Below are 7810 nucleotides of genomic sequence, written 5' to 3' on the forward strand. Positions count from 1 at the left end.
TGTCTCAAAAAAAAAAAAGACCTGTTGTGGCACTTTGAGAGGCTGAGGAGGGTGGATAGCTTGAGCTCATGGGTTCGAGACCAGCCTGAGCAAAACGCGAGACCCTGTCGCTACTAAAAATAGAAACACTGAGGCAGGAGGATGGCTTGAGCCCAAGAGTTGGAGATTACTGTGAGCTATGACACCACAGCACTCTACCCACAGCTTGAGACTTTGGCAAAACAAACAAACAAACAAAAAAAAAAAAACTTATGTAACGATTTATTATAACTTTGAGCAACTTGGAAAACACAACAAATTAAAAAATTGAAATTTGCCCTCAAGTATGGAGAGAAATAGCTCCCTCGATCCGGCCATCCCTCCCTCTACCTCCTCCTCTTCCTCAGTGAGGCACTCCTCCAGCAGGCAGGCAGCATGACGGCTGTGGAGACGCGGGAGTGCGAAACAGACGGTTGCAACAGTGAGGCCAAGCTCCAGTGTCCCACCTGCAGCAAACTGGGCATCCAAGGCTCATGCTTCTGCTCACAGGAACGTTTTAAAAGAAGTTGGGCTACTCACAAGTTACTACAAAGAAGGCGAAAGATGAAAAGGCAAAGAGAGAAGTGTCTTCCTGGACTGTGGAAGGTGATATTAATACTGACCCATGGGCAGGTTATCGGTATACTGGTAAACTCAAACCACATTATCCACTGATGCCAACAAGGCCAGTGCCAAGTTATATACAAAGACAAGATTGTGCTGATCATCCCTTAGGAATGTCTGAGTCTGAACAGGCTCTTCAAGGTACTTTGCAAATTAAATTACTCTCATCTGAAGATATAGAAGGGATGAGACTTGTATGTAAGCTCACTAGAGAAGTTTCAGATATTGCTGCTGGGATGATTAAACCAGGTGTAACTACTGAAGAAATAGATCATGCTGTACACTTAGCATGTATTGCAAGAAATTGCTATTCTTTCCCCCTGAATTATTATAATTTCCCCAAATCTTCTTGTATCTCAGTAAATGACGTCATCTGCCATGGGATTCCAGACAGATGGCCCTTGCAAGAAGGTGATATTGTTAATGTGGACATCACTCTTTATTGCAATGGTTATCATGGAGACCTGAATGAGACATTTTTTGTTGGAGACATGGACGAGGGAGCACAGAAACTCCTTTAGACCACATATGAGTGCCTGATGCAAGCCATTGATGCAGTCAAACCTGGTGTTCGATACAGAGAATTGGGAAACATTATTCAGAAGCATGCCCAAGCAAATGGGGTTTTCAGTTGTTTGAAGTTATTGTGGGCATGGAATCCACAAGCTTTTTCATATAGTCCCCAATGTACCCCACTATGCCAAAAATAAAGCAGTTGGAGTGATAAAATCAGGCCATGTGTTTACAATTGAGCCAATGATTTGGGAAGGTGGATGGCAGGATGAAACCTGGCCAGATGGTTGGACTGTGGTGACAAGGGATGGTAAGTGGTCTGCTCAGTTCGAGCACACCCTTTTGGTCACAGACACTGGCTGTGAAATCCTAACCCAGTGACTCGATAACGCGTGGCCTCACATCATGTCCCAGTTTTAATTTCTCACAAGATGGTGCATCTCAATGACATCTTACTGTACTATGCATTTTATTGAGAGTACAGAAAAGAAGAGAATCTTTTTTATGACTTGTTTTGTTTTGACTATAGATAAGAAAGGACTACAGCATTTGATGTGTGTCCTCAAGAACTTGTCTTGGGTCTGAAAAAGCTGAGAAGAATAAAGGAAACATTGCTCAGCTCTTCAATGCCTACCCTTCCCCCCACCTCCCATCCTTCTCCGTGCACCTCTTTTCCCATTGGCCCTTTGAGCACTTTTACTTAAACCTGCTTCTAGTTGCTTTTATCACTGCCTACAAACTGGCTATCAAGAGCCAGCTGCTTTTCAGATGAATGCTGGAGATGAGAATCCTTGAAACTTTAGCAATATATGTTGCACCTGATTTTTAAAATTATATATACAGAAATATATATGTATATGTTTTAAATTCCATATACATAATCAACCAAACACGATGTGACCTGGGGTTTGCGTTTGGTTATGCTCTGACAGGGTTATGTGCTGTCATACATGGACCCATAGTTTGCAGTGATTTAATTCCCGGTTGGGAATTGGCTTCTCCCCTACCCCATGATGATTATTTACACTTGTTAACTGTGAGTAGGTAAGACTCACTCAATGAGACTTTCTCCAGTGTGCGTCCATGTGTGTCAGTGAATGAATGTGGTAAAATTCACTTTGGAAAAGGTTATTAGGCTTTTTAAAGTCTAGTTTTTGGCAAAAGCATAAAAAAAGGAAAAATACAACTATGCTCCAAGTGGTGGCTGGCTGTCGTAGGGCAAGAGAATTTTGTAATACATTGCTATTTCAGACCTCTGCTTGGTCGGAAATGGGAGGGGGAAAGACCCCCCTCTTCCCTTCTCTATTTTATTTCAAGGACATACCTTGGAGGTACTCAGAGAAGGGTGAGGTCGCACTGTGGAGGATGATAGGGAGCGAGTTCTACAGTGTCTCCAGCTGCGAGCACAGTATGTCAAGCGGGCTGTCAGATTCTAACCTGTAGTAGACCTGACAGTGATGAGAAAGGAACTTCTTTGTACTGTAACTTTGCAGCAGGGATGCAGCTGTCCCTTGGTGTGCTGAAAACACACCTCATCTTTATGTAGTTGGGAGCCTCATTACATGTAGAAATGACCCCAGCTGCCCAATATCTGTGTTCCTTTCAAGCATTGTCCCAATAGGAGTGTATTCTATGAAAACATATCAGATCATAAAGTCATTGTCATTAGAGTGTACTTGATGACTTAAATCTGATGACTTTCTTGTAATATAATTTGATACCACGGACATTAAACTTACAAGAGACCATCTTTCCCAGAGTGCCTCAGACCATATTGCTTTAAAGTAATTATAATAATGTTTTCATTACTTTTATTATTTTAATGATTTAGTAAAGTGACTGAATCTGGTATAGACTTTTGGGGGTATGTGTGTGAAGTTTTTACTCAAACTAATATTTGTGAATGGAATGCCTTGCAATATGAATGTTAATATAATGTGCAAAGGGAGATGTAAAAGTTTGAATGATTATCCTAAAAAAAAAAAAAAAGAAAGAAAAGAAGAGCTAACAATTTCTCCCATTAGATTAGTCCCCTCTGTCAAAGTTTGTCACACAATCAACTTGTTCAATTAGGCATTTTTTTCAGTCCAAGTGATATCCATGCCCAGAAAACCTTTTATCTTTTCAAAATTATGAAGGGCCCAAACAATTGAGGATGGAACAAAACAGGAGATGAGGAGAGACTTGATCCAAATAGGCTAGACATCTTTACTGGCACAAATGAAGGTTGTTACATACCAGCTTCCTACGGAACACTGAATTAGAAACAACCAAGAACTCTCAAAGAGTGTCTTCATGCTTCCTGAATTTGGAATGAAGAGCTCCTGGGTTGCATTAAAAATTGACTTCTTTTCCTACATAGTCCTACTGGTAGAAGGGGAAGATTGGCAGATGTCAGTGCAATCAAGTTCTAAGTACAGACATACCAATTCTTAATTTAATGGGTTATTTTGGCGTGGAAATAGCTGCAGCATGAATGAAGAATGGGAGAAAATAGTCATGTGAGGTATGAGAACTGATTAGATTTACTTTAGACTGTTTTCAATTTACTTTTTATTTTTTAAAAAATTTTCTTGCTTTGGACTTAAAGTATTTCTTGCAGAATCTGAAAAGTATACTACATAGTCTTTAAAAATTATTCATAATTTCTGAATTTATGTAAAAGATTCTCATAAATCACATTTATGTTGTTTTAAAAATCTTTAGAGAAGCAAAGAGTTATATAAATAAGCAAATTTAATTACTAGATGTGTATTCTTCATTGAAATAAAGTACTTAAAATCAAGGCTGTCCCAGGGCATCTGTAGATCATTTTATATATTCAACAGGAAACCTTTGGCCATGAATTATTAAAATTTTTGAAGAAAGCAATGGATTCTGGAAAATATTTAAGATATTGAAATCTGTCTCAAATAGGCTTCTGGTTATAAAGGCTGTATAAGTGCATGTTTACATACTGCCTCTTTCCTTTTCAAAAACAGAGCAATGGGAGAAAAAATTAATTAAGAATTACTGAGCTCACAAAAACAATATAAGCATGTTCTAAAAGGGAAACAGTTGCGTGGAACAGTAGCAAAGCTGAAACCCGGTGCTTTCTGTTTGTGGGAGGTTGGTGAAAATCTTGGCTATTGCGAGGGTAACAAGGACTGGAAATGGCCTCACTCGGGATGGAGGTGGGATCCAGTCTTAATACTTGAAGCCAGGGACTCTCTTCAAACCTGCCACAAAATGAGACTGAAGAAAAGAGCTGTTGACAGCCAAGAAAATCAACAGTTAGAACATTGATTTATTCCAAATAAAATAAAACTAGGAAGCACTTTGACAGCCTTTGAAATGAGGATACTTATGATGCTCATTCCATCCTTTTCAGTGTGGAAAGGAAATTATAAAATAAGATGGGGGATAAATGAAGCATGAATAAATGTGGCTATGCAAAAAGCTCATTAGGAACTTTGGAAATAAAAAAGAACTTAAAAAAATGCTCAATATATTACATAAATGAGGAAATTGGCACAAATAGAGAATTAGTAAATTTTTAAGAACTGGTGGATTCACTCAAAATGTCTCATAAAGCGAGAAACCCAACAAAAAGCAGTTAAGAGCCAGAGGCACCCCCCCTCCCCCACATTCTCTGCATCACAGACAAGACAGGAACCACATTCCCCCAAATTCCCTGTCCTCCATAGTTTCAAGTTAAAATTTGCCAGTGAGTGGCATTCATATGAAAATGCAGAGTGGAAGGGGTAAATGGGCGTTATTCTCCTGAAACTTGCAGCCAAACAAATGGACAGACTTGAGATTCACAGCACCTTTCCAGGGAGCTCTTGAAGACCACCTGCTTCAATACCTAAGGCCAAGATTATCAAGTCATCTGATCTTCACCCCCCCAGTTCTTCCAGTGTGAGCCCCTAATGATTGTACACAGAGTTCAGAGAGTAGCTTCTGTGTTCCAGACCAACTACTGAATAAATATATTTTGCATAGATATTTTATTTTATCATAACCCCTCATCCTTTTAACAGAAGAAAAAATTGAGGCAAAAAGAACTAGTCATTCTAGATCACAATAAATAATGAGGGGTTGATCCCTCAAGCCTATGTTGATTCTGATTAAATATGATAGGAGTGCTTTGGGAAAACCACTGGGGTAGTTTGGGCAGCGGAACCAAGATCACAATCTCTTACCAGTATCAGTGACAAATCACAGGTACAGAAGCAGGGAGAGGTGACAAATGTGTTTGCCAGTCACATACTAAAACAGCAAGGGAATCAAAAATGCTTTGACACTCATTGACCCAGATCTGTACTCTAGAAAATCCCACTCTCATTGCGCACAAATAAGGATCAAAGGAGTAGTGTCACATGTTAAATATTGTAAATTAGCTGTATTTTTTCTTTTTCCATATTTTTAGACATTTCTCAATCTTTTAATTGCTCATTTAATTCCCATAAACCCACAGTGGGTCAATAACCCTTCTTCTCACAAATTTGTATATTAACACATTCTTTGGGGGTTTACTCCCACCGGACACAGGTGTTACTGAAAAGCCTTGGTCACTCAGTGAAATGTATCATTCCTCCCAGGGTGCTTCATACCCTGCAGAGAAGCTTGTCTTGTACATAAGGACAAAGATAACTGTGATGTGCCCTGTACAGGCAAGATCTGGTACTGCCTTCATGAAAGACTAAGAGACAGTAAAAGAAATAGTGTTAGTGTTACCGGGCACACTTTTCCTTGTTTTACAAGTACTATGCAATTTAACTTGGATTTAATTTCCCAATTCTGTAATTCATACTTCTTTCAGAGCTCTGATAAAGGAAATGGCAAATCAGAAGGGTCTAGTAACATAAAGGGTCTAAACATAAAGCAGGAATTACTAGATCTACCATGTGTCAGATCTTTATTCTTGGTTCATCAGGCCACAGTGCTTGCCAAATCATTTATCTTATTTTTATTCCAAGACTACAATTGATACACTCTGTAGTACAGCGGTTAGCGACAATGATTAATCAGTCCCTTTAGCATCTGATAAATGGTTGAGAATATAAACATGGAACAAAGGGAACAGCCACCACAGACTGTACAAAGGGTGATCCAGACGCAGAATGGAGGTTTTCAGCTTATTTCTGGAAAATAGGGCAATAATCTGATGAGAATAATGCTGCATTTTCCCATTCAGAGGAATCTTACTTACAAATTAATATATATACTTTTTTAAAAATTGTACTCCTATATTTCCTTTATTATAGCCATTATAATATGGCTATTGTTAGAAAATAAGGAAAAAGGATACAAAATAGTAACGAGGAGAGCAATAGTCTCCAAATTATTGGAAGCTTAGCGCCTCAGGAAAAAGAGATTGTTGGAGAAGTTATTCTGCTGCTGTGACCCAGTCGTACGTTGTTTCTTTCTGTTCAGCACCAGCTTGGACAAACTAAGACAGTTTAATATTGGTTGTAGGAGAACATTTTGTTCATTGTACATCAACGTTAAAACACTAAAAACCAGTTGGTTTTATCTTCTGATAATATAACAAACTAGCACCGTTTTAAACAAACCACGGTTTAGAAGTTTTAAAAGCTGCCTTTCAGTATGTATCTAATTGGAGGTTAATGGGTGCTTTGGGTCAGCTAGGATGTGAGCTTTAGTTCGTTTTTCTTGTTTCCAAAGCAGAACGTTCAGACCACAATTTGTCAGGTGATTATGATCTGCTTATGTTCATTCAGGTGGCCACTGAATTGCCTGCAATCTGCACCGTTAATCAAGTTGCCTACTTGGTTGTTAAGGGAACTGAAAACACCGGTTCAGCTATTTTTTCCAAACTGATGTTTTTCGTGTTTTCACTACTGTATCATGTTAATTACTCCATTTCCCTGTTTTGCATTCACTTTTTCACTCACATTAAAACATAATACATCACCCTACAGGTGTGATCATCATATTAGCTTGCAAAAAATATGGCAATGACTTTTTTTTTCTTTTGAGACAGAGTCTCAGTCTGTTGCCCAGGCTAGAATGCCATGGAATTAGCTTCACTCAGCATAACCTCAAACTTCTGGGCTCAACTGATCCTCCTGCCTCAGCCTCCTGAGTAGCTGGGACAACAGGCACCTGCCACAACATCCTACTAGTTTTTTTCTATTTTTAGTAGAGGTGAGGGTCTTGCTTTTGTTTAAGCTGGTCTCAAACTCTTGAGCTCAAGGTATCCTCTCACCTTGGCTTCCCAGAGTGTTAGGATTACAGACAGGAGCCACCGTGTCTTAACTATACCTTAATAAAAAGAATACTACAATTTTCACAGCAAGCGATGTAGCATGCCTCAAAAAAATGAGTTTACTTCAGTAGCATGAGAAATAATAACAGAATATTTTGTTCTATTTATCAATCAAAATTATGCCCATGTGTTTTCACTATTATCAATATTATCTACTTCATGCTTAGGAGAAAGCCAAGCATGGAACTAAGCCAGTATTAATAATCAGCATAATATTTCTGAGGCCTTAGACTCTGTCTTCAGAGTCAAAATTAAGGAGAGGGCTGAGCAATTACCAGGTGCAGATTTCACCTGCAAATGTAAGTGCCTGGAAAAAATTGACTACAGCAAAACCTTGCCCTCAATTTAAAAACCCCATCTTCAACCCATTTCACCCTGTTT

General features: G+C 38.9%; 1 pseudogene; it reads left to right on the forward strand.

The window, feature by feature from the left end:
- Nucleotides 1-414: 414 nt before the first annotated feature.
- On the forward strand, nt 415-1575 carry LOC100963887 (annotated as a pseudogene).
- The last annotated feature ends 6235 nt before the right edge of the window (nt 1576-7810 follow it).

This window comes from Otolemur garnettii, unplaced genomic scaffold (genome assembly GCF_000181295.1).
Source record: "Otolemur garnettii isolate 467f Iridium unplaced genomic scaffold, OtoGar3 scaffold00160, whole genome shotgun sequence".
NCBI classification, from domain to species: domain Eukaryota; kingdom Metazoa; phylum Chordata; class Mammalia; order Primates; family Galagidae; genus Otolemur; species Otolemur garnettii.